This window comes from Parasteatoda tepidariorum, chromosome 1 (genome assembly GCF_982258835.1).
Source record: "Parasteatoda tepidariorum strain Cologne lab strain chromosome 1, Ptep-v5.0, whole genome shotgun sequence".
NCBI classification, from domain to species: Eukaryota; Metazoa; Arthropoda; class Arachnida; order Araneae; family Theridiidae; genus Parasteatoda; species Parasteatoda tepidariorum.
This window is the reverse complement of record NC_141755.1, coordinates 10533974-10561851: the sequence shown is the minus strand read 5'-3', so window position 1 is coordinate 10561851 and position 27878 is coordinate 10533974. Positions and strand designations below refer to the sequence as shown.

The window sequence follows — 27878 nt, the reverse complement described above, 5'->3', positions numbered from 1 at the left end:
TACACGCATTCGTTTCTTTTTTTTTGCATATTTATTCACAAATATACGCTTTAAATAAATTAAACTTGCAAAAGACTTCCATAAGTTTTCAAACTATTCATCATAAGGTAATAAAACATTTATTTTCTTAAACGCAGTTTATCAAGGCGTCAGACAAGAAAATCTTAGGTATTTATTATACTTTCGATTTGACATTTTTTTAAAAAAAGTATTATTTATTCTTAACACTTTAATTTAAAAAAAAATATTTAATTGTGCAGATAAGATAAAAAGCCATCAGAAAATTGCAATTTGATCTAAAGCTTTAATAATGATTATACATATTAGAGCTTACATGTAATACAGGATAAGCAGAGAATTTTAGCATATTCCATTAAAAAAAACTTTTATGTATCAAAGCAGGACTGTCGAGGTGGTGTACATTCCTAGGGTACAAACCAGATTTACTGCAGTACCACAAACTAGTTTACCACAAACTAGGGTTACTGCAGAGAAAATACTGAATAATTATCGAACAAAAAAAGTTTTTTTTGTTTTTATTAGGCAACATTTTGAAAGTGAACAAAATAAATATGGCCACATTCATAATAACAGAATAAAAAAAAAATCAGCATCTCTTAACTTTCTTAATGGAAGTACTGAGGGGAAATCGGATATCTGAAAAACGCCCATTCCTAATATCAAAAAAAAATTTAAATTTCTAGTAAATGAATAGTTGCTAACGGGTACTTAGAAGAATCGCTCTCATAAATAAAACTCTCATAAATAATACATTTGAAGATCCAGCAATCCTTGAGCAGCGTTTCGTAAATTTTGAGAATCATTTCGTCACGAAATCACGTGATTTAAGAAGCGCGAACTCTCAAATGTATGACGAAAATGTTTCCTCAATTCGAAACGTCTTTGTAATGCATTGTGGAAGATTGTTAACTAGAAAGACGAAACAAGAATAAGGACAAACAATCGAAAATAAACTGACGAATTACGCTAGTCGGTTGTATGGTGGTCACGATTTTGACCTTGAACCAGGAAGATTCGGAATTCGAATCCCTTTTCGGCATGGGTGCAATTGATCTATTTGTCCTTGTTGGGTGTCGTGCCATCTACATGGTTCCCACGTGAAAGTGATTATTAAAAAGTTGCATTAGGCACAACGATTTGCTTTCTTCTTTTTTGAAAAAAAAAAAAAAAAAGAATAACGAAATATTTCATTAATTTGGACAAAATTCGCTTTCTTGAAGAAGTGATGATTGTTTTATCACTTTAGCAAAATTTTTGCTTGAAGTATAGACATAAAACACTTTCGTCAAAAACGAAGAAAGCGTCGTGATAATCGAGTATCCAATTTTGCAATGATGGGTAAAAATCCAAAATCTTCAAGCTATGACAAAACCAAAGCCAAAACCACGTTAATAATAATAAATTTCAATCAATCTGGCTACAACTTAATCACCCAAAAGATCATTAGAAATTAATATAAGCCTGCAACCGTGGTTAGAGAAATGAAGTGGCCTAAAGAACTATAAAATTAAAAATAGATTTTGATATTTGAATAGTCGAGACACATTGAATTAATGAATATTACACTTGTATTGAGTTAAAAAAGTTAGTCGCTATATTGTTAAAAAAAGAATAAAAGTATTTATGTTTACTTTTTATAAATTAAAATAAAAATAATAAATGATTGGTTTTATTTAATTATAACAGGTTAAGCATGATTAAAAAAATAATTTAGGAAATTAAAGATATTTTAAAAGACAGGAAATATGTAATGCCTATAATGGCAACACAATATAATATTTTATTAGACAAGTATCAAAAATGTTCAAGCCCGCGCAATTTCTATAAAATATAATTAAAGCGGTGTTTCAATATCATCTTAACAACACGCTTTTCCTTAATCTCCCATGAAAATAATAGTTACCGAAATAAGAGTACACCTTCCTCTAATCCAAAGCAAAGTATAATATTGAAAGTATCTTATCAACTATGCAAATTAATAATTGTTACTAGGCAACAGTAAATTGTTATTACAAACTTTAAACAATCCTTCGCAGCAAGTAAGCTCACAGGAATTCACAACTTTAACATCGAACACAACTCTGCGGCTGGCTCAAAATTAATCACAAGCGATTGCGCCAAAAAACATCCATCCTCCATGACCATGCACCCTTTTACGATCTGTTCCAAGTACAAAATTCAATCATGTTTCACTTACTCTTTAAAATTTCATAAATATTTATCGTTATTTGGAAGGTTGAGGAATTTCGAAGCTGACGGACCGTCGGAGTAATTGGCAAGGAAAAGTTTCAGCAGTGATCTTTTCTCAGTTTCAGTGGGTGAATCCATCATTTTCTCGTTGACAATCTTGAGCTTCCGCTCGATTGAGCTAAGAGACTTCGCATCGTTTCCATTCGAACGAAACGGCGTCGCATCTTCCAAGAATGATAGATGCTCGTTGAAGGAAGCCAAGAGAAGGGAAAATGAGCGCCTCATATTTTTGAATTGTCTCCAATATGCCTTTACAGACACTTTCTAGCTGCCAGATTTTGATATCTTGGCATTTCTATACATCGTTTTGTATAGTTTAATGTCAAATGTACAAATTAGAATTTGAATAGATGTTTGATTTATTATTCTGCTTCGGAGAGTTGTGTTTATTTTAAAATAAGTGTCGAAATCAATCTATAAAATTGAAGTGTTGTATTTCCAGATTTTTCTTTAATGCAAATTATACAGTTGTGAATATATTAGGAAAGTATGCACTTCCCAAAGTGATAGCATTCTATAAAGTCTTAAGTTAAAAGCGTATTCCTTCGTCAAGGCAATAGAAATACTGTATGCATTGGCATATTATAAATTATAAGCTGTAACATACTTTTATAAATTGTGGCATTTAAATACAGGAAAAATTTCCTTTTACAATTTTAATAAAAGCCCTATTTCAAGGACAAATTTCTTTCATGAATAACTTTCAAATACCGCTTCGAAAATTAATCATGATGTCTTAACTCCGAATTAGTTGCAATAAATGATATTTGATGCTCGATTTTCAAAATTGTTACTCAGTGCTTATACATCTAGAAAATATTTCGGTGAAATTTCCATACTGTATGGTAATGATATTTCAGGTAAAAAACAACAACATAGTTTTGATAATAAAAACCAAAATATAAATCACTCATTTGGAAATTTTTCATTCATATGGTAACGGTTTACCGGGAACTCTAATTTTCAAAATTTTAGCCTTTAATACCACAAATTTTGTAGAAAAGAATACGAATGTGAAGAGTAACTTTTACCAAATAAGTGGTTTTTATAATGGTCTGAAATAGGTAATTTGAATATGAATAAGATACTGATTAGGGTGTATATAACCGTTTTACGTTTGACTTTTTGGATTCCACTTTAGATTTATTTAATTTAATGCATAAATTTTTTACACGAAATTGGATTTAATACACCGAAATAACGGAAAGTTCATTTGCGAGAAAAGTTTACTACGAAAAGTTTATTGCCTCCGAAAATTATGAGTTTAAATTAGAAAAACTTAGATTGAAATAGAAAATTTATTTTTGTAATAATATAATAAATTAAAAATAGATTTCGCTGAATCACCACACACTGACTCATGACGTGTTTCGGATGTTCTGCTTTTCACTTAAGCATTTATATATGTTGCAATCGACTGTAGAGTCCATTAAAAAACGAAAATGGCATGAAACAAAGCAGTTGAATAAATAAACTAAATTACTTTAGAACTAATATTTGTATATCCTTTTATTGCAAGCATACTTTAAGCTACTTCGGTCTGTTTGTTACATTTTATTTCAACCGATATAAAATAGAAAACTGGTTAAACCAGCGCGGCTCAATAGAGGTTCCTATTGCATAAATATTGCATACATAAATTACCACTATTTCATGGAAGTAAAAGAAAGTTTCCCTTTATATGATCCTTAAAAGATGATAATAAATTATCATTATTTATATTTTATGCACACATTGAATTGGTATTGAAACTCTTAAGTACTTCCTTTAATCTAGAATAATGAATAGCTATTTACAAGAATATATTTTAAAAATATTGACAAGTGTATAAAAGAGAGACGGATAAATGAATGGAAGATAAGAGAACTCTTTTACTTAGGGTTAGAAGCTCATTAAGTATTGCGTCATTAAAGAGTTCCAAGTTTCGCTCTAAGGCGAACGAACATCTGTACTCTCCTAGAATTTCAGGCTAATGCTCTATTGAAAGATTTGAATAGAAGAGAATACATTCTACTATCGAGCTTAGATTATGTTTCTCTCTAGGGCTATTTTTCCCTAATGCGTATGTTCTCTTCTAATGTACAGGTTTTCCCCACATGCATGGGGGGAGGGGAACTTTGTATTCAAATTTTTGTGAAAAGTTCGTTAAGAATTGTTTTGAAGTTTGATGTAAATTGCAAACATTTGTTTTGAATAATTATATGATATGCCTTTTAAAAAAATATGATATGCCTTATCTTGTTATTAATAAATATTGAAATGCAGGGAAATATATTTTATATACAACAAAATTAGGGAAAACGTCTTTTACAAATATAATTAAAAACGTTTTCTCTTTTTATGCTTTTAAATTTTTTTCCTCGGAAAGCTACGTGAAAAAGTCATAAAAAATTTTGCAGAAAACAACATACACTGTAAACAGTTACGGATTAAATTACGGTTTAAAATACCGGTACTGTCGTTGCATCATCCAAAAAATCCATTATACCATAAAATCCATTTTATTGTACCTTAATATACAATTATACTTATATATTATAATAATAATAAATATTATACCGTACTTTCACAGTAATACTTATTAAGTTGGAATAATTCAGTGATTTTCAAATAATTATTACTTTTTATTTTATTTTATTTCACGTCAGCACTGTGGTCAGTGCATGCTGGATGCGGAATTCGTATCGTCAAGCCATCATTGGGATCGAACCCGGTTCACCTTATTGAAAGACGAACGCTCTATTCCCTCAGCCATTGCGGCTCTTATTCCGTAACATGTTCGGAAAATGGATTTTACGGCAAAAAGTACCGGCACCCTGAGTGCTGGTGATTTTCCCCGGAATTTGATCAGGAATGTTATACAGTGTATGAACTTATAAATATTTTATGAACTGTAATAAGTATTTATGAACTTTATATTCGTTGATTCCCTAGCTTCATATTGGACTTATATTTTTGGAACTATTAACCATTTTTGAACCAATTATATGTTACAATATACAAAAATTTTTGAACTTTATGCGCAAATTTACAGACAATGCAAATTATTTAAAAAGAAAAAAAAAGAAAAAACTAAATTTGACTGTCAATTGTATTTATATAACATTAATAAGGCATTTAGGAATTAGTCAAAAAGTAAAATACTAGAAAGCTAAACTGCTTATTAAAATAGTTAAGGTTTGAAGTTTAAAAACTTGACACAAAACCGCACTACTGTTGCGTGATAAGGTTATTTCTCTTTCAATTAAGACCATACAAAAAGTCGAAAGTAAAATTTTTTCTTGCGTTTTTTTTTCTTAATTATTTTCAGTGTATTTTTAAAATTAGGAGCAAAAGTACCTATTTAATGCTTGTGTTAAATTTACGAATGCGTAGCACACATTCATTATAATTACAGCGTCATTTTTTGGCGTTCGCAAATTGAAATTTAATGGTTTCTTGTAATTATTTTTTTCGATTATTTTCTGAGATGCTTCTTGCATTCGTGTTACTAATTTAGAAATTTGTATTATTTTTTATGTATTTCTTCAAAAAAGCACGCAAATTGTTAAGGAATCTTTTATTTACAAGTATTCTTCAAATTGCCATAATTAGTGTAATCAAATCATTCAGTTTTTTTAATTTTTTAAATTTGATTAAAATATGAATAAACTTTTTCATTCTGTCATTTATTTACTTTGATTGGATTTGGAAAAGTACTGATTAGTTTAAGTGTAATATTTACTAAGATGGAATGTAGAAAAGAGAATTTCAAAACTTATTAATGTTTTAAATAAGTCATTTTCTTTTTCGCTTTATGAGATCAATTTTATATTTTCGTTGTTGTTATTATGTATTCAGTTGCTTAATAAAGAGTAAATATTTTAAAAAAATAAAGAAGGAAATTTTCAGTGCCTATTTGGACCATTTATTGAATTTTAAAAAGATTAACAAAATTTTACGAAACTAAATTAATGATTATCTGTTTTTGAGGCTTATTGTATAATTGACCATGATATACTTTAATAACTTTCATGACTTTTTCAAATAGATAATAAGCCCATATTTTTACAATGATTATGATGCATTTTAAAAGTTAAAATTTTTTTTTTGGGGGGGGGGTATACAATGCATGTTTTTATACTAATGACTTATTATTTCTTCGAGTTTTAAAACGTTATATGTTAAGATGCGGGTCAAATTGTTTAGTAAATATTTTTTAAAATTTACTGGATATTTTCATGCAATTATGAAAAAAGCAGATGAATTAGAAAATACCGAACAAAACAGCAAACAGCAGCTTTGCGTATTTTTAATCACATATAATCTTCAAAACATTTCGATGAATATTTTTTATATCATACTGTAGCATTTTTAATGAGCATGAGTGATTAAAAAAATCATCAAAACATTTTTATTTACTTCCTGAAATGCAGATTACTTAATTTTCATCAACAATTTAAATATTTTTATTGCGTTTCTGAAAGGGATCATAAATTTCACAAATACATTACTAGAAAGCTGAAATCTTTTTATTACACTCAAAACTTATCCACAAGCGATCAAACGCTTAACAAAAATATACACCAAAATTCTTGCTACTATTAAATATAGAAGTATATCTGATGATTTACTTAGTAAACCATTTGCTTCATATATCAATCTTAATACGAGGAAAGGCTTCCAATAACATTGCGCCTTGTTTCATGATCACAAGATTATACTTCTTCAAAAGGTTTGAAGTTCTCAATCTTTAATATGACTTTCTTTTTGTGTAATTCTTTTCAAATCTATTTTAGCAGTCCCACAGATCGTAAAAACATGGTTCCCACTAGAACAGTAAAGTCAAACATCACTGGCTGCTGTTATTAAGCTGGTGGTTAACCACTTTGATCAGCCTACGTAGGGACCAAGGGGGAATGGAATCAGCCCTCGTTAAACTGTTCTACCCCTAAAGTGCTCGACTTCGCGCTCCGGTCGTCAGGCTACCTATGCAGAGGAGGCAACCCCTCTGCAGATAATCAAAATTGCAATGGCAAGTCTTTGGATCATCCTCAGGGATGATCCGTCGCCAATAGCCCATTGTGCAGCTGTAGTGTGACGTAAATTAAAAAAACCTACCTACCTGCCATTTTAGCAAGATACAAAATTTTTACATTTGCTAAATTAACATAATAAAAAAATTGTCAAGAAGTTGTATTTTTGAAATAGTACGTAAAATCTTTTTCAAAAGCATATGGAACTTATGATACTGTGTTCAACATACAAAACCTCTTTGAAACGTAAATGCCAAGTAAGTTTTGCTATCAGAGACACGGTAGAAATTATACCAATTACGTGGAAAGCATTATTAATTAGTAATATTTATACTACGATACTTTAAAAGAATACAAAAACATTTCCCTAATACATAGAATTGTGAAATTTGCTCGACACAGATCTAGACGAGTTTGTAAAGATCTCATAAACATTGGAAATTGAGTTTCATAAACATTTCACTTTGTTGTTGTACGCGGATTGTGTTTTAATACTGCTATTCATTGAGGAAACAAAAAACTGAGGTATAACTATTAAAGCATTAAAACGCAAGCAAGATAGTTCATCTATTTACTCAACAATGGATTGCTTAGCCTGTTCACTATTTAGTAAACGGCGATTTGATTTTTTATATTTCACTCCTTTTGTGGCAATAGTTTTCAGTAGGGTTCGAATGTTGGTCTGTTATAAATGGGTGCGCTAACAAAACAATGCACAACCTGAGAAATAGATTTGTAATTTTCAATATTCATGATGTGATGAATTTTTATTTTTCTATTAGTAAGTGTCAAAATGCACGATAAAAAGGGAATTACAAGAAACTTTCTTCGTTTCTGATGAAAGCGTTTCCTGGTATATGCTCTAAGTGATCATTTCGTCAAAGAGACGGAATAACTATCGTCACTTCTTCGGGGAAAAGAATTTTGCAACAGAAAACAAAATACTATGTGACACTTGTAGTACCTCATGCTATCTATCGGTATGTATTGTTGATCATTTTTCGGAGGGTACTGTACAGCTGGATCAATGTCGCCAGATAGAATTGAGAGACAAATTGAAATATTTAATGTGAAATATTAAAAATTTGAATTGAAAAGCCTCAAGTGGGATTTGAGGCCGGGATTTTCCTGGTAGGAGCCCAAATCATCAGCCACATTAAGAGCCGGTTAGTCTAGTTTCTATCTTCTAGTCTTCATTCTAGTTAACAATCTCCCATAATGCACTGCACTAAGGTTCCGAGTTTTAGTAGATTTTAATCTTATATTTGAGAGTTCGCCTTCGTCATAATCAGGTGATTTCATGACATAATAATTCTCGACATTAACAAAATTCAGCTCAAAAATGGTCGAATCGTCAAAAGTGAGATTTTTATTTTTGAGAGAGTACTTCCCAAAAATCCTATGAAACATTTCAAAAACACTTAAATATACTAGAAATCCTTACGAAACAACGTCAAATAAACATTTCTGAAAGCATATACATTTAATATAATTTTGAAAAATGTGAATATACATGACGCGTATGGAAGAGTTCATCTGAGGCGTGGGCAGTTCATAAGCAAGTCATAAAACACTGATTTAAAAAAAAAAGAAAAAAATAATGCTTAAATAGAATTATTAAAATTGTTATTCAATCACACTTGATTAAATATTGTTCGTGAATTATTTGTTTTTAATAATCCTAATAAAATCAAAATATTATTCAGAAAGGATTATGTTATCTTTATTTTAAGTATTCCTAAGGAATACAACTTATTTAATGCAAAGGAACAATTCAAATACAAATTCCTTATCATTTCTTCAAAACACAGTTTTTGTGTTGCTCATTCAATTATTTTGTAAGAAAGAATTCACAAAACTTTATTAAAAGAAGAACACATCGGAGTATCATAAATTAAGCTAGGCAAGCCAGTAAAAAACAATCTTTATCAAACAAGGATTTCTAATTTTAATCTATTGACTAAAATCTTAGTTCTTTTTTGTTGTCAAGTGTTTTTGATATTTTAATCTACTTACAAATGTTTCTCGAATGATGTACTTTTATTCTTCATATCTTACTTCAATTCTTCATAAACAACAACAGAAAATTTGCTATGTAGCTGACATTTTAAGTATTTAAAATTTGTTTATCTGAAGTAAAATCTTAATTTTTACATATTTAAAGGTATATCTAGAAAATGTTCTGAGCCACGTTGTGAGGGACATGAAATGTTTGAATTTAATTACGACTTCATGTTTCTAACTATTCATAAAAATTTGTTTTAGAGCCTAGCTAAATTTGAAAAAGAATTTTATAACTTTAAATTCAATGTGATTTGCGTCATATTTTTCTTCAAAAACGTAGATCCTATAACGAGACTGTCAGATTTATTCGAGCATTTTTGAAACATATGGGAGAAGTATGAATTTCTTTAATATTTAGTTATTGATTTTTTTTAGTGTCTTTAATAATTTGCGATACATTATTTTGCTGAATTAAATATATGTTTAAGCTTTTATTTTGAACTGTCCTGTTCTTTTACTTCTCTCATTTCTTTCTTTCATTAAAACATAATTTTTTTTTTACAATTTATTATTTAATTAATTATTTTTAAATTGATAACTTAAGGTTTCCAAATTATTAAATGTAATTAAAAAACGTAATTGACATAGAATATGTTTATTAGTAGTTGAGAAATTATGAACAATTACAATCCTCAGTTTTTATTTATTGCAGTTTGCTCACTCGTTTATTCAGTTCGCAATAAATATTAATGTGAGTCCGTAATGTACACTATGTTTCAATTTCTTTTTTGAGAAATATTATTAAAAATATATTTTATGGTTGCCAATTATAAAAAACCCCTTATATCCCCTTTCAATTGACTTCATAAATTAAAAATAAGTAAGTTTTAATAATTTTTATAATTCAAGTAACCAGGTGTATGAGATATATACGTATCAGATAAACATTGTTAAAAAGCGTATCTCAAAATTGAGTAAAAATGTGGGAAATAGCTCCGAAACAAATTATAGTCAAATTTGAAAAATCATGTAAACAAAATTCAAACAATATTTTTCATTTTTGAGGGGAATGTATAATCTCAAAACTAATATGGAAATAGAAATGTGTGAAAGAGATGCTCGTTAGCTGAAGGCAGGATTTGAAGCAAGGTTCTCCGGGATTCAGTAAGATGTTCTGACCAGCATAAGTGTTCTACCTAGGCTATGTAGAGTTTGAAGGCTTTATATAGTGGCCATCGAAATGACATATTATGACATACTAAAACCCAATTTCAGTGGTACAAAGGGTTTCAAATATGAAAATAAGGTCCCAGTAACTGATCCAGGATATAGGCAATTTTAATTTCACATTTATTTTATTTCACTATATCTTAAAAGTGCACGATATGATGTGTCAGTGCGGCTACCAATATATAATGCTTCTTCCTATGTCCAGCCCGCAGTGGACTGATCGTTAAGACACGGTTCCCAGCAGATCACCGAAGTCAAGCATCACAGGCTACGGTCAGTGTGCGGCTGGGTGACCACTTGGATCAGCCTGCGTAGGAACCGAGGGTGTGCGGTATTGGTCCTCGTTAAACTGTTCCACCGTAAAGTGCCGACTTAGCGTGCAGGTCGTTGGGTTACCGAAGCGGGGGTGCCATGCCCTCTGCAGAGGATCAAAATTGTGATGGCATGTCTTCGGATCATCCTCAGGGATGTTTCCCAGACCGTCGCCAATAGCCCATTGTGCAGCTCTAGTGCGACGTAAATGAACAACAACAACAATTCTATGTCCTGCACTGGGGTGCACAACTACGATGCTTGGAACATCTCACTACTTACCCGGAGGCCCTTGTTTCGAATCCGCGCCGGCAGACAACTAACATTTATTTCGTACATTACTTTGTCCTCATCACTTTTGAGAATATGCATTTTGCTGAAAAAAGATTGCACGTTGCTTAAATTTTGAATACCTGGGGTTTTTAAATTCGACTAGTGTTTGCTTAGGAGAGCTATACTGATACATTAACACTCATTTTTGAATTTTTTTTTTCACAGAGTAAGACCATTATTTCAGAATGAGATTTGCGTATATATGAATTAAAAATATAAAATAAGAAACAAACAATTCTTGAAAATTGATAAATTTGATTTTTCAACCATTAAAAAATGTCAAACACAATTGCACAAATGAACGTTCAAGTATGATTTAAAACGTTGGAAATGAAAGTAAAATTCAATATTTTAAAACACAAAAAATTCCTTTCATTTTTTTCAGGTAAGATTCACTTAAAATATACAAAAAAAAATTAAAACTTCTTCAGATTTAAATAAAAGTTCAAGTCGTGCCGCATCCTTTCTATGTGTTTTGGTTTTAGATTTTAAACGAAACTTGTCTGATGGAGAAGCTATAATTATTTTTTTTCGCAAAAGAACCCATTTCTGTCTAGCTAACACATTTCCATAGTTTTAACACGTTTTCCGAACCAAATTAGGGTGGAAAACTTTATTACATTCATTTTAAAGTTAATAAAAGTATTAGGATAATATTCGTAAGCTTTATATTTATATCTAAATAAAATACACGAAGTTAAGACCGGCTACCAAGTGTGAGCAAAGAAATTCAAAAACCACTTTAGTTCTTCGAAACAGTTTTGAATAAAAACGTTCTTTTAAGAAATATATATATGTATACATAAAACCATACATTTTTTCAAACATATCTTACGTTCTTTCCCTTCACAGGAAAGCGATACATTTCTTTGCACATACCTTGAATGCTTAATAGAGAAATCAGGAATATTTCGGGTGTCTAGTATACCCTTTCAAAAAGTACAATAAGAACGAGAGAGCTTAGGACTATAAATATTGATGAGGTTTCCAACAGCCGCTGCTGGAATTTCAGAAGAACTTTGATGTCATTTGAGTTTGATGTACATTAAGTCGAGAAGGTGGGAATTCGAAATGTTGAATAGCTAAAAAGAATGAGCGAGCTTTGCTTGAAGCTTTTAGTCTTGTAAAGTCCACGTGTTTTGGATTGCAAATATTATCGGAGATCAGTTAAATTCTTTTTACTTTTTCAGACTTCTCTAACAGCGTTTGGTCATCTATCTTTCAAAGTCGTGTTTACATTAGCTAGAGTTTACTTTAAAATGAAGGCAAAAGTTTTACAAAACTTTATAAAAACTTTTAAATTTAACTGATGACTCTTCGTGTATAGTATAAAAAGAAATAAGAAAACAAATATTATGTATGATTTATTCCAATGTGATAAAAAATGAAATACTTTATATATTCGACTTAGTATACATTTTTATCGCATCACTAGCACATAAAAAATAAACTTTTTAAAACTTGAAAATATATTTCTGAAACTTTTTTCTCAAATGCATTTTAAATTTTTTTTATTTGCAATTAAAAAAGGGAGAAAATATCTACATTGTTGAAATCTACGATAAATTCTACGATAAAATCTGCAATAAGAAGGATTTTAAGTTTTAAATAAATAAAATAAATCTATAGAAATCTAATGTTTTCTTAGAACGTTCATTTGCCTGCAACTTTTAATCAGATAAATAGAATTAAAAGAATTTGTAGTACTACTATTTATCAGAAAATCATATCGACATAACTTTTCCACAATTCTATTAAAAACAACTCTTATCCAACAAATGGAATCGAATTCTAAACAAAATAGTTTTGTTAATTATATATTAAAATTATCTATCTATCTGTCTAACCGTACTTTATAGTAAATAGTTCTATTTCTACAGTAATTATTTCTAACCACTAACCTCCAATATTCAATTATAAAATTAATTTTATTAGAAAAATGTTAATAATTTCTAAAAAAAATCATCGAATTAAAACTTTGTAACTAATAATTCAACCTTTTATTAATTATAAATTTTGAATTATCGGGTATAATATATTATTACCAATGTGCTTATCCAGTTTTCGTCGAAGTCAAATTACGTACCAAATACAATTTTTAACAGGAGTGAGAACATGCCTTAAAAAAAATATCCCACTACCCCCCATTTCTGATATCATTTCATATTTTGTTATATAGAAACTTAATATTTCAACATAATTTTTGCAAGCTATGTGCCAGTACGTGATATTTTTCTCCCTTCGCTTTATATGTTCCTATTTCTGTTTTCCTCTTATTTTTTATTTTTTCTCTAGTTTGTTTGTTTTCTTTGTATTTACCTTTCACTATTTATATATATATATATATATATATATATATATATATATATATATATATATATATATATATATATATATATATATATATATATATATATATATATATATATATATATATATATATATATATATATATATGTATCTATATATATATATATATATATTGTCATTATAATAAATATTTTAAAAATATCATGAAATCTCAAAAAACCGAAAAATTTCTTTTTTGTCTGCTTAGTTTCTTGAAAATAAAAATAAATATATTAAAAAAAAAACAAAAATTTTAAAATTAAGTAAATTAATTGTAGTACCTTAGTCTGATTAAAGATTGTTATTTTATGGGTTTATTATAAAATCTTAAGAAAATCATTACATTCTCACAAATTGAATCATAATGGAAATAATGAATTTATTTTTTATATTGGTAACATGTGTTTTCAACCGAATGAAATCATGTACAACATTTTAACTCTAAATAAAAACTATATATTTTTTTCATAAAGTGCTTGCTGCTCCGTTCAATTAACTTCCAAACATATGATGATTGGTCAATTACTCTTTTTGAAAAATCAAAATTACGTTTTCGACAAATTTACTCCCTTCCGCGCTTAAGTATCGTTATGTTACATATTTTATACTCTCATATCTTACCTTATTAACAACACGTCGTAAATAACCTATATGTGTAACAGCTTTAACAAAATAAAGTTTTTTTCCCTTCATTTCTCTACCAAGAAACTTTGTAAGGGGTGCCAGGGGCGGCGCAATTATCACATTTTTCATTCTCACATCAGTGATCGCAATGAAAAGAAAGCGAAGATCGTTTAGCTCATTGGACCACCCCTGAAGGTCTCTTTCAAAAATAGTCTGGGTAAGCAAAGAAATAGAAAAGTGAAAAAAATGGTGGAAAAAAAAGAAAAAAAGGGCGTCAATATAAGAGGGGCTGGGGCAGAGTAGAGGTTGGAGAAAATGAGGTTTTGATAAACCTTACTTCATCCATCAGAGTTGAACTGAGAAAAATCGGACACTCTTCGCCAAGACTTTCGCTCAATTTCAGAGACTGTTTTTTAAGAATAAAGGGTTACTAGTTTTTCCAATACTCGCGCCAAAATGTCACAAAGTATGCCAAAGTATTTAAAAACATTTTTTATGTATATTCAAGATTGTTTTAGAGATTTGTATTCTGATTTGCATCCGAATTACAAATGATTGATGATGTTCTTGCATTGTCACAAAAATTATATAGTAAATCTTTCAGCTACAGTTTTGTAAAAGTTGATTCATTTTATGACTTTATTTCGTTTTTTAATACATTAATGTACGTAAAATAATTTTTTTATTCTTTCAAGCATCTAATAAATATAAGAGTGACGTAATCATTGTCGTGGAAAAGAGCTAATAAGTAATTCAATTGTAATTGTAAATTTCTCGATGAATTTAATTAAAAAAATTTATACAACTGCTATCTATTTTAAAATTTTTCATAATTTATAATTTAAAAATAAATTGATTTTGAAACACAATTTCAAGTTTAACACAAAAGAATTTCAATACTAATGACAGACAAAAAAGTAATCTGTTTTTAAAAAAAGTATTTTTAATGAAATGAAAACTGAGCAGTGCTTTCAGATATTCAAAAGAAAATTTCGGTAGTCAAAAAGAAAATTTACTCTTTAAACTGTTGTATTGAATTAAAATTTTTATACTATATGCATATTGCGGAAACAATTTGGTAAATAGAAGCTATATTTCTACTGCATGTTTAATTGAGATTCTACTTTCATCTAACGTTTTTTGTAAATTTATTATTTAACCGTTACAAATATAAAATGCTTAATTTTACTGTAGATAAATGCATTAAAATATAGGGTTATTTTATGAGAACAATTAGGTTAATACTGTAGTAGAGGAAACTGTAAATGCTATGCAAAATAGAGTTAGATTTATTTTTATTAAACATACCTGTAAGATAGATTTTTACCTTGTGAAATGACTAATTTCTAATGTTTACAAACAGGTCACGCAATTGAAATTGTTCGCAATATCGAGTACAAGTGTGAAATTACAAGTAGCAAAATTAGGAAAGTAAGATTATAATAATCTCTGAATTGAATATTAAAAAAAATTCACTATTTTTAAGCATGAGTGGTATGAAAAAAGTTTAATGAAACAACAAACAAAATACCTGCGGGTTTTCAATACAATTCTTTATTTTTCAAATCAACGAGTCATCCAATTTATGGTATTAAAAAAATAATGCTTCGCATGAGCGATATGCAACTATTATAGTTAAAGATGCTGAAAATATTTCTGAACGAATTCAAAAGCTTCAGAAATGCATTTATGATTGCGTATATTATTTTTATGAATGCGGAATATGAATTGATTGTTGTTATGAGTTATGTCTATGAGTTTTAGAAATGAATTTACAATGTTTTAATTTTTTTTTATCGAAACCAATTTTCAGAGTAAAAATATTTTCCCGACTCATTCAGTTGAAATATCATTAATTAAATTCGAAATTTAATAATATTTTTCGGTTTGTTTCATAAATGAGGTTTTGAATTGGGAACCATAAACCCTAAACACGGAGGAAGTTTCAGAAACAGCTGTTTTGATGATTTAACAAAAGATCGAATCATAGTGAAATTTACAAAGAGGAAATCCCTTTAGCAGCAAAATAACTTGGGCCCTCATTGGTCCAATATTCACAAATCTTGGCAAAATAAGGGTTCTAAGTGCGATTAATTTCAGATATTGACCTTATATAGAATTCCCCGATTCACCCAAAGTTTTACAACCAACATCGGTCCAATATAGAGCGGTCATATTCACCTAATATTTTGCATTCATTATTCAGCTGAAATAGATTCTATATCGGCCCGTTAAAGATAGATGTTGGCCATATATAGGACCAATATTAAAATATATAGACGTTCCAATATTGGTCCCTCAGTGCATGTTTATATAGGACTCATATTAAGCCAATTATTAGCCAAGGTAATAGTGCTGCTAGGCCAGGGATAAGAGCAGAAAGGTCCCTAACAACATTGTTGAAAAAGCCACAGCCTACTATGGACAGTAGTGTCTTAAGGGGAGAATAAGTTTGAACTCAAATTTCAGTTTCTGTCTACTTTTAAATTCGGTTTAAAAATAATAAAATGCATGTGATACCAAACGTGTTGGAAATAAAAAATAAAGCAAAACATATACGCAATGTTTTTACTGGGAAAATTAAATATTAACGAATTGAAACTTTATAAATACAAACAAGAATGATTAATATTTCAATGATAAGTCTTTCTTTTGAAACTTCAACAATATTTTTTTAATTAAGCTAACAAATATATCTATTTTTAATTGAGTCTTCATACAAATCTTAGTTTTATATATTGAAAATATCAGTTTCAAAATAACAAAATGCATTTAATATACAATGCACTGCAATTATATTTTTTTTGGAAATTTAGTCACAACGCTTATACTGCCAATTGTATTTCAAAAATGTATAATGACTTCATAAGTACCAATTTGTCGAGTCACAAAGTCATTAATGTTCCCATAACAAGTCATACCTCTGGGGGTACTGATCCAGGAGTTATCTGTCATCTGGATTGGTTCAAAATTACAAGGCTACCCAAAATTGGGTCGACTGTTATACGACGGATATAAAATAAAATAATATAGCAATCATAAAAATTCCAAATTTAACAGGCCTTCTTTTTAATTTTAAACAATAATTAACCTACTGATTAATTTTAAACTGACAATTTATTTTGCTTTCTTTACTTAACTCTTGGTCCAAATATCAATTCCGTATATTTAGAAATTTAGTTTTAAACTTAAGATTTTTTGTTCTATATAAAATAGTTAGTTTAACGAAGAATCACAGAAATACATAAATATACAATATCATCCCCATGGGCCTAAATAAATAAATAACAATTCCTCCGTATTTTCATGCACTTTTTTTCTGGCGCCTAAAAGGAAGAAAATCAATAAAGTTGTTTTCTTCAACTACGTTTCTTTATTTTTTCATCTATCTCCCAACTTTATTCTCCTTTTAACTCCTATCTACATTTTTCTAGTTTCAATGAAAGGGGTGTATTTCCTAATGGTTGTCTTTAGTCTCACCGGTCATCAAGTTTTTTTGGTTTCGGTTCGTTTGGCAAGATTAGAAGCTTTGGTTCCGGTACCAAGTCGATATCGTCCGCTTTGGGCATTTTCTTTGTTGATGTAGCACGGAAAGTTTCACCTTTAGTCATTATTTCTGTACTTTTATTTTTTACTTTTTTAATCAAATATTCATTTTTCTTAGAAAATATTCTATTAGTCTTAAGAAAATATTGAAATATTTTAGCAAAGGGATTTATTATGCGTAAAGTAAGGAAAAAAGTTTATGTCAAAACTAATGTTTATTTTATAAGGTAACAAGTTTGAAGAAATGTAATATATTTATAAAAAGCTACGAAAATATATGAGGAAAACCCTTTGAATTCATTTGAATATAACATAAATTTTCTATTTATTTTATTCTTTTAATAATATATTAAATTTTTTTAGCCACTGACGTCAGCTCACCAATTCCCGTGACAGCGTCTTATTCGTCTTTGTTTTTTTTAATATTAATTTAAGTCATTATTTTTCAAGAATGCGAAGCTTTTTATTAATAAAACATTATTATAATTTTACACTAGAACAACCACAGCCGTCATTTTGATCGCAAATCTATTTTGAGAGGCAATAAATTCTAAAATAATTATAACAGCTTATTTTAAATTCGTGACTCGTGACTTTTCCTTTTATTTTTTCCTCTCCGTCCTAAATTTTTGAGATCTTCAAAAGCATTAAATTTAAATTTTAATAGAATGATGATTTATCAAGAACGACCATTTGACCGCTATAGAGATGTAAGTTTATTACTTGGATTTAGCACACTATTTCTCTTCCATTAATTACCTTTATTTTATTCATGAACGTGCATGAATAGATTGAAATTTTAGAAGTTTTTTTTTCACAAAAGGAAATTATTTTCCTTATTCGGAGCAAAATGTACCATTGAACATATTTTTACATACAGAAAAACTTGTTTATAATTTAAGGGAAAAAGGAATTTCAACAGCTGTAACAAAATGGCTAAATTATAAAGAAACTCCGCCAATTATCAATACTACAACTATCTTGCCTTTTTTTTTAAATATTCTTAAACAGGATATATTAATTATTGTTGTATTTAAAAATTTCTACATATTTAATATTATACGTAACTATGGAAGCTTAATCGTAATCCAAAAAGTCTCACTAAAAACGCTAATTTCTTTAGCAGATTCCCATCAAATAATCCAATGGTAAACTACACGAATAATTTACAGAATATAGTTAAATATAGTTTCGTCAACTTTAAGTTTAATAAGTTTGCCAATTTTCCTGATTTTTTTAAAGCTTGTAACTTTTAACAAGTTTCTCAAGAGTCCTGGGTTAAAAACTAAACGAGTCACAAACCCAAAATTGGATCAACTTTCAAACGACGGGCAGAAAATAAAATAAAACTAAATCATGGCAGAAGAGGGATTATCTAAATTTGAAAAATTCGTAAATGTATTATAAAAATAATAAACTTTGAAAAACAGAATATGTTAAACGATACAAATAAACTAACTCTTTTCTATTTTACTCTTCTGTCTTAAGTCAATCAATATGTTAATCAATGGGAAATGGCTTTTATGTTTCTTTAACTTCATAATTAATTTTTTTCTTTTTGAAAATTTCTTATGGTAAGAAAGTTAAATATGGAAACATCTAAAATCTATTTATCCTTCTTTTTTATTTATTTTATTTATTTTCTGTTAATTTCGTCATCAATGTAAGCAGCAGCGTATACAAGAAAGATATCGAGAAAGAGAAATGGCATTTTATGTAACAATAAATAAATTGTCCTTATTTGATAAAAAAAAAACTGAAAAACTCACAAAATTAGCTATTGAAATTGCTATAGCTTTCGAGCAAATTAGAATTTCGAAAACACCTCTTGTTAAGCTCATAAATATAAATCCTTCCTCCAGCACGTGTTAAATTACAAGCTTTTAGTTTTATTCCTGAGATCTGTAAAAAAGCCTGTTGGGTATTTTCTTTTCAAAATAATTAACAATTAATTGAAAAATAAAGAGTTTTATAAGATCGTGTTAGCTGTATAGTGCGGAAAAAAAAGAAATAGACCACTCTAAATAACTATTGATCTAAAGATCGGATCTTCACGTTCTAGGTTAAGGACTATGACTCGAGGGGGTGACCTAAAATATGGTAATTATTTAGTGCATACGATATTTTAAGTCACGAAATCCGACACAATAACGAACTTTTCTAAATAAATATACCTTTATTTTCGACGCATTCGGATTTCTGACCACCAAAATATAGGGGGGGGGGGTAGCTGCAATCTGGACTATATGGTCCCCATAGAGAGGAGAGAGCTCCAAAGTTTGGACCCTATAACGTAAATTTTACTGTTTGCGTACTTTGTCATATCTCGAGAATTTTTAAGTGAATTGAAATTTAAAAAATCTAAATTTGCATGCCAAAATACAAAATTTCAACAAAATCTGTTGAATAGTTCCCAAGAAATGAAATTTCAAAAGAGTTAGATATTTAAAATTCAATTTCTCAGGAACTATTCAACCGCTTATGCGCGAATTTTGTAATTTGCCATGCAAAATTTTATTTTTTAAAATGATGCAAAAATTCCATATTTTACAATTCGAAATTTTTCCGCCCATTATTAAATAAAACAATAAAACGTAAAAATTTTTTACTAAAAGTTAATTTTTGCGATGGAATTATGTTTGAATAAATGAGTTTTATAATTGCGTGCAAATATTTTCCAATTCGTTTGAAAAATTCTAGATATATAACGAAATACGCAAAGAGAAAAATTAACTTTATCGGTTGCAAACTTTGGAGCGGTCTCTCAATTAAACTATAGGAACCATATTTCTAAGATTGCGGCTATCCCCTATATTTTTTGGATCAGAAATTCGAATCCGTCAAAAAAAGGTATATGTATTCAAAGAAAGTTTTTGTGTCTGATTTCGTAACTTAAAATATCGTCTGCACTTATAAATTAGTATATGTGATTGCCACCCCACTAGATTGAGCAGTGGGATTTGAAGATCCGATTATTAGATCTAAAGTTATTCAAGTTTGTCTGTTTTTTTCTCTCTCTCTCTTTTTTTTTTTTTTTTTTTTTTTTTGGTATGCTGCAAATTTTTCTACGTGTTTCAAGTCTCTAAGCTTTATAGCTTCAACAAAACAAAATAAATTGTATCGTGAAGTTTTAAACCTGAGACAGTGGCGGCAGCATTACTTACGATTTTTAAAAATAGAGAGAAATAATTTCAAAATAATTCATATTTATTACTAATTTTTACATTGGAAGACAATTCCTGAGAACCTACATAATTTACTTTTTTCCTATTTTAAAGATACTAAGTCTTTTTTTATTCTGCGCTTAAATTAAGATACGAGAAGTAAATTTAATTTAAGCAAACAAATTGAATATAAGTTAATTAAAATATTGTTCATGCACATGAGAGAAAGCTTTTAAATTATATTAAAACTAAAATATTTCAAAAGTAAACATTTTAATTAGTTTCTAATGCTATATTTAATGTAAGTTTCCCAAACCCTTTCAAAAATATTTCAAGATATAGCAAAATATGACATCAATATATATTAATTGAGAAAAAATTCATATTTCAGTTCCAAAGTATTAATAACTATCAATATTGCAAGAGTAATACTTGATATATCTCATTACAGTTTTGTTTCTTGAATCATGATAGATAAATAACATCCTTTTGAAATTTCAAACATTTTTCTCAAACCAGTTTTACAATGTTTGAAGAGAGATTTAATTTCAAACTTTTAACTTAAATTAGGTAAATTATAAACATTTATGCAGATTTCTATATCTAAATATACTTTTAAAAAATTAACTTACCCAGATGAAAAATGTATATTCAGTCTTTGTAAACAGTAAACCTGAAAACAAATAAATACGTGTTTTTACTTAAATGTAACATACATTTTGCAAATGAATAAAATTAAATATTATTAAAAAAATGATGGAAATCAGTGTATCAATTTATTCTGAAATCAAATTTGATCCTTGATTTTTAAACTGGATATTCTATCAGCCTCCTGAATCGAAGGACTAATTTGCAGTTTCATGTGCTTTGCAAATCACCACAGAGCATTTCCTTTTACAGGAATGGTAAAATATGTCTAGTATTTATTATAAATATGTCAAACAAAACGATAAATACTTTTCATAAATATCATTTGTACTATATATTTGCAAGCGCGTGAGTGCATATCATGCATTCAAGTAATTTGACAGAACCATACAAGAAGATTTCCTACTGCAACTACTTGAGGAAAATAACTAAAAGATACATACCTAAGATTTAACTAAACATTTAACAATATATTCACAAATGTGTGGGTGTATATCATGCAGACATGAAATTAGTTAGTATCATGTCCATGTCCGTCGATTCTCTGTCATAGTTGCACAATTATACAAACGCTGAATAACCAATCTCAAACAAGCATGTGAGTAGATATCATGCATACATGCACGGAGAAAGAACTTCTGCTCGAACTACCGTACTGTATCATAATAACATTTATGGTAAAAAAATAGGCAAAAATACATAACTCTAGTAATAAAAATAATTAAAAATAACTCATTCGATTGGTAATTTTTTCGTTTACATAGTAATGGTTTGCCGGAAATTCTGCTTTTTTTAAAAATTCTGGTTTAGTTCTTATTGCCACACATTTAGTTAAAAATAAAAATCTGAAAAAGTAAATTTAACCGAAAAAATATCATAATAAAATTATCAAATTATATCCCATATTATTAAACCATGTTTTATTGTTTTAAAAAACGCAAGGCATTCCCACGACAACCGATTGTGGGTGAGGAGGGTCGGGTCTTAGAGGGTTATGGTTCTGGAATTTCGAGACCAACAGAATGATTGTGACAACATGGTACTCATTGATCTGAAGCAGGGTGGGCTTTAAGCCACCCCTTACTCACTAACCTTGTGTACCTTACTCACTAATCCATCGCGGGTCATTTTTATTGATTATTTTGCGAAAATCATTAACAAAGCGTTTCTATGAAAATCACCGAGCTTTTTAGTGTTCCCATGGAACCAGAAGAACATCACATTAACATTTTACAATAAGTTGGTAATTCTGACTGTACTTCTTTTCTCAGTGCGAAATTTGTCAGCACCATACAAAAAACTTGATATTTTATAATTATCGTTGGAACAGCCGACATAATTTTGAGTTTATGGCTAACAGTGTTTAACTCCGTTGTCTTGTAATTTTGAACTCAATTGAGAGAACAAGAGAAGTTCTGGATCAAGTATTGGGAAAAATTTTGCTTTCGTGGAGAACATTTTGAAGGAACTAACCGCATTTGCGTTACATGATGAGGAAAACTAGTAAACCCTACCACGGTTAGCTTGATGGTATGATGGCTCTAACCCCTGATTCGTCCACCACTGAGGATATTTCCTGTCAGCACTGTGGTCTGTGAGAGCCGGGAGGCGAATTCGTATTAACCAGTCATCGCTGGGATTCTAACCTGTATTCTCTATCCCTATTATAAAATCGATTATAAGGAATCTATTATAAAAAGATAGCTAAATGCATATAATCATACTAATAGTATTTAATACAAAGAATTACAAATCATTGTATAGGCATTTATACAAATAAAATCAAAACTTAAGTTTCCATTTCGAAAACGAAATATTTCATAAGGGAACAATAAATAATCCATTTTAAAAGAGATGTAGTTTTACAAAAAGAAGTTTTAGAAGGCTATTTATTTTGATAAAACACCTAACGTCTGTATTTTCAGATCTAAACAAACTTCAGAGGAATCGAAACTTCCGGGTGGGTAAGATATAACAATACTGTTAAAGTGGACACTGGGGCTAAGTAGAAATAATAATCCATCTACCAAAATCCCCTTTAGCGGAATTCGACCGCCTACGACAGTTTTGCAGCTGGGGAGTGTATAAGTCGGGAATAGTGAAGAGAAAAAGATGAAAGCCAGAAATACCATGCTCTTTGAAGCGTACAAAAATGAAAGAAAAAAGAGGATAAAAAAAAGGAAAAGAATAAAAGAGAGAAAAAAATAAGTGAATAAAAAATAACATCTTTCTGGCTTCAACTATCGGAATGGGAAACTACTGAAACAAAAAAAAGATCCAAGAGCATATATACGCACAGAAGGACCACTTCAAGCTGAGATCGAAGTCACGGAAATGTGTGATCGGAATAGGAAATCGGGATTAGAGATTTTTAACCCCCTTTCCCCCGGCATCAGATAGCATCATGTCTGAACATGCTCTACGCCCAGAAGGGTATCGCTTTTACACTCCGTGTTTTTCCTTATGCAATCGCTGGATTGCTATTTTGATTCTTTTTTTCTTTTTTTCACTGAATATTTGCGGTGGGATGTTTTGAAAGAAAGTCAAGGAAGTTTTAAGAGCATTTTTAGTTGTTCTAGCACCTTGTAACAACAATTGACTGAAAGGATAGTGGTATTCCAACATTCTGATGTAATATTTGATATTTAAATAATAAAACAACGCTATATTGGGTTTGTTCCTCTACCAAAAAAAAATTTTGTTTTTAAAAGTACATAAAACTTATTCTCAAATTATACATTCACTGAATGAGAAATCTTTAAATTGATTAAATTGATTAACTATGTTCGTAACTAAGCTCCCGTCTTTTTTTTCCAATTTCAGCGTTACAGATTTCGTTAAATGTTTTAGGCATATTTTTTTTAGATCATTCGAACGAGATTGTTTTATTCTACGTCAGGAATCTATGTTCTTTTTTACTTATTTTCATACAATTAAAATGGAGCACATTCGACAAATACTTCTTTAAATATATCTATCTATCTATCTATCTATCTATCTATCTATCTATATATATATATATATATATATATATATATATATATATATATATATTTATATATATATATATATATATATATATATATATATATATATATATATATATTTATATATATATATATATTATATATATATATATATATATATATATATATATATATATATATATATATATATATATATATATATATATATATATATATATATATATATATATATTTATATATATATAATATTTATATATATATATATATATATAATATTTATATATATATATATATATATATAATATATATATATATATATATATATATATATATATATATATATATATATATATATATATATATATATATATATATATATATATATATATATATATATATATATATATATATATATATATATATATATATATATATATATATATATATATATATAATATTTATATATATATATATATATATATATAATATTTATATATATATATATATATATATATATATATATATATATATATATATATATATATATATATATATATATATATATATATATATATATATATATATATATATATATATATATATATATATATATATATATATATATATATATATATATATATATATATATATATATATATATATATATATATATATATATATATATACATGGATGCAGATATATGTAAATAGTACCGCCCATATAAGTACCTCGATATACTGCAATTTTACTTTACAAGCTTTACATTTCTAAAGTTAAAGTAGTCTATAAAAAGGCTTTTTTTTTCTCCTGACTAAACATAATTGCGATGGGAAGAGAAAATTCTATTTTTGCTTATTAATGTTTTATTCTATTTCGCAATTAAACTGAAAATGTATATTTACCTTATTCCGTAATATATTCCTGAGCACGTAAAACAAAAGGCCGTCATCTAATCACAACTTGTGATAAAAGGCTTGCAGTTCTCCATTCATTTTGCTGATAAAATTATACAATACAATTCAGAAATATCTTTATTTTTCGAAGCGCAGTTTAATATTAATTAGTTGTCAACTTTTAGAATTTTGATAACTATCTTCATATCATTATATATCAATAATTGTATTACTTAATTTTATTACATAATTATGGTACATATCCTTATATATAAAAAATTATATTACACCTGTTATTTGATTATGGTTATTTGATTATGTATCTGACAACTGATTGTAATATACATGAAATTACAAAAATATCATTATTTAAGAAAGCAATGAAGTAAATATATTATGACGCACATAGCTAGTTTTTTTTTCAGAATTAAATCAGTTTACATTTAAACGATCATTTTACGAAAAAAAAATTAACATCAAGATGAATTTAAGCTTGAAATACAAGATATAAATTAACAACAATTCTTGAAACATAATTCTTGAATTCCAAGATTCGAATAAGTACTGAAACTTCCCAGTCCCCATTGTTTCTTCTTCCCAATGTAATACTAATATGTTATTTATTCCATTTTAATATGAAAATTGAATGGTCGTTTTACCAAACAAATTAATATCTTAGATGAGCTTAAGCATCACTTCAATTTAAAGATCTTGAAACGTAATATACAAATAAGTACCTTAACCTGCTAGCTTTACCATAATTTCTTCCTACCAATATTTACTTATGAATTATATCAATTTAATACCTAAGTCAAATGATCATTTCACCAAAAACATAATTATCCTGCAATGTATTTAAGCATCACCTAAAATTAGCATCGCTTTAATTGAAAAAATTTGAAATTACAAGATACGAATAAGTACCTTAACCCACTAGTTTTACCATTATTTCTTCATCCCAATGTTTACCTATGAGTTATATTTATTCAATACATATTTTAAATGATCATATTCCCAAAAAATACTATCTTAAGATGTATTTAAGTATCACATAAAATTAAAGATCTTGAAATACAAGACACAAATAAGTACCGTAACCCTCTAGTTCCACCATTATTTCTTTTTCCCAATGTAATACTTCGAAAATAATGATGACTACAACTCCAACTTCTTTTGATTTATCGATATATAGACAATCGATGTAAAAAATATTTTTTTCTCCTATTCGATACATTTTCTCTGATAGACTGAGTGAAAAATTTTTATTTCGATTTTATCGTTATATCTTACTACTGAAGAAGACAGGCTTTAATACTTCTCACAGTTGTTTTGTTTCCCAGGGTTGAAAATTCTTTCAATGTTTTCATAAGTACCGATATTGTGTCAATTTAATATCCAATGGGAGAATAAAATATTACAATATTATACACATTTCATATGAAAATATTTTCCATTTTATATATTTTTTTCAGAAAATAATAGAAAATATCTTCATTGATTCATAAGGGAACTTTTTGTTATATTGTCGTTGATAAAAATCGTTTTTCATCCATTTTTCTCAGATATTACAAGAATAAATATCATTTTCAACTTAAATGTAGTCATTAAATATTAAATAAATATCCGTTTGAAGGTGATGAAACAAACTAAATATTGATATCTATGCATATTTTAGGAAAACAGTTTTTTCAATTTCGCTTAAGCTCTTTTGAATAAACCCTCACAGTTTAAACTTATTTTCTACAACATTGACGTTATGAAATTGTTAGGAAAAAAGTGCCTGAATGCAATTTATTTGAGAATAATAATGACAGATAATATTTATATGGCATTTCGTATCTTATAATTTGGTATTGCTGATATTTATTAAGTCTAAAAAATCTTTTGAAAAAGGTATTTCAAGGAAATCGATAAGGGAACATACCTTGAAAGGACAAGAATATGCGCAATATATATATAATTTATCATACCGAAGGAAAGTAATAATCTAACAAGCTCATAGATTTAGTTCCAAAATATATTTTTTTAAAACGTTTAAACGTATTTAACTCTCTCACGAAAGATAAGTAAGAAATGGATATAAGTTAACTATAACAACCTGACAACAATTAAGTATGGTTTAAAAATATAAAAAAGGGCTTGTCATCTAAGCATAGGAATATATTTATTTTTTTTTAGAATGCATGCATTTATTTCGTTTTAAGGGAAATACTTCATTGGGTTTCGATAAAAACCAAATGGATATTTTCAAAAGCCAAATTGCAAATTGCAGGGTTGAAATTGGCAAAAATTTATTTTTTTCATATTTTATTGCTTTTAAAATGTCAACTTAATTTTAGTGTTTACTTTTATTGTTTAGGATGATATGGAAAAATCTAATGTTTGCAACAGTTATTCATGACTGTTGGAACAAGTTTAGCAGACCTTAGACCTTCAGTCAGCGTCCTCTTAGTTAATTTTGAAGAGGGTGCAAACCGTCAATAAGCAGAAAAGCCTCAGTT

At 28.2% G+C, this 27878-nt stretch overlaps 1 protein-coding gene across 1 annotated transcript in view; it reads right to left on the bottom strand.

The window, feature by feature from the left end:
* The window catches only part of LOC107455277 (teneurin-m), a 467942-nt gene that overhangs the window by 329906 nt on the left and 110158 nt on the right, over window positions 1–27878 (bottom strand). The window contains exon 3 of the mRNA XM_016072782.4: window positions 21481–21521. The gene's annotated coding sequence lies outside the window, so the exon portion shown is untranslated. The remainder of the gene's footprint in view (window positions 1–21480; window positions 21522–27878) is intronic.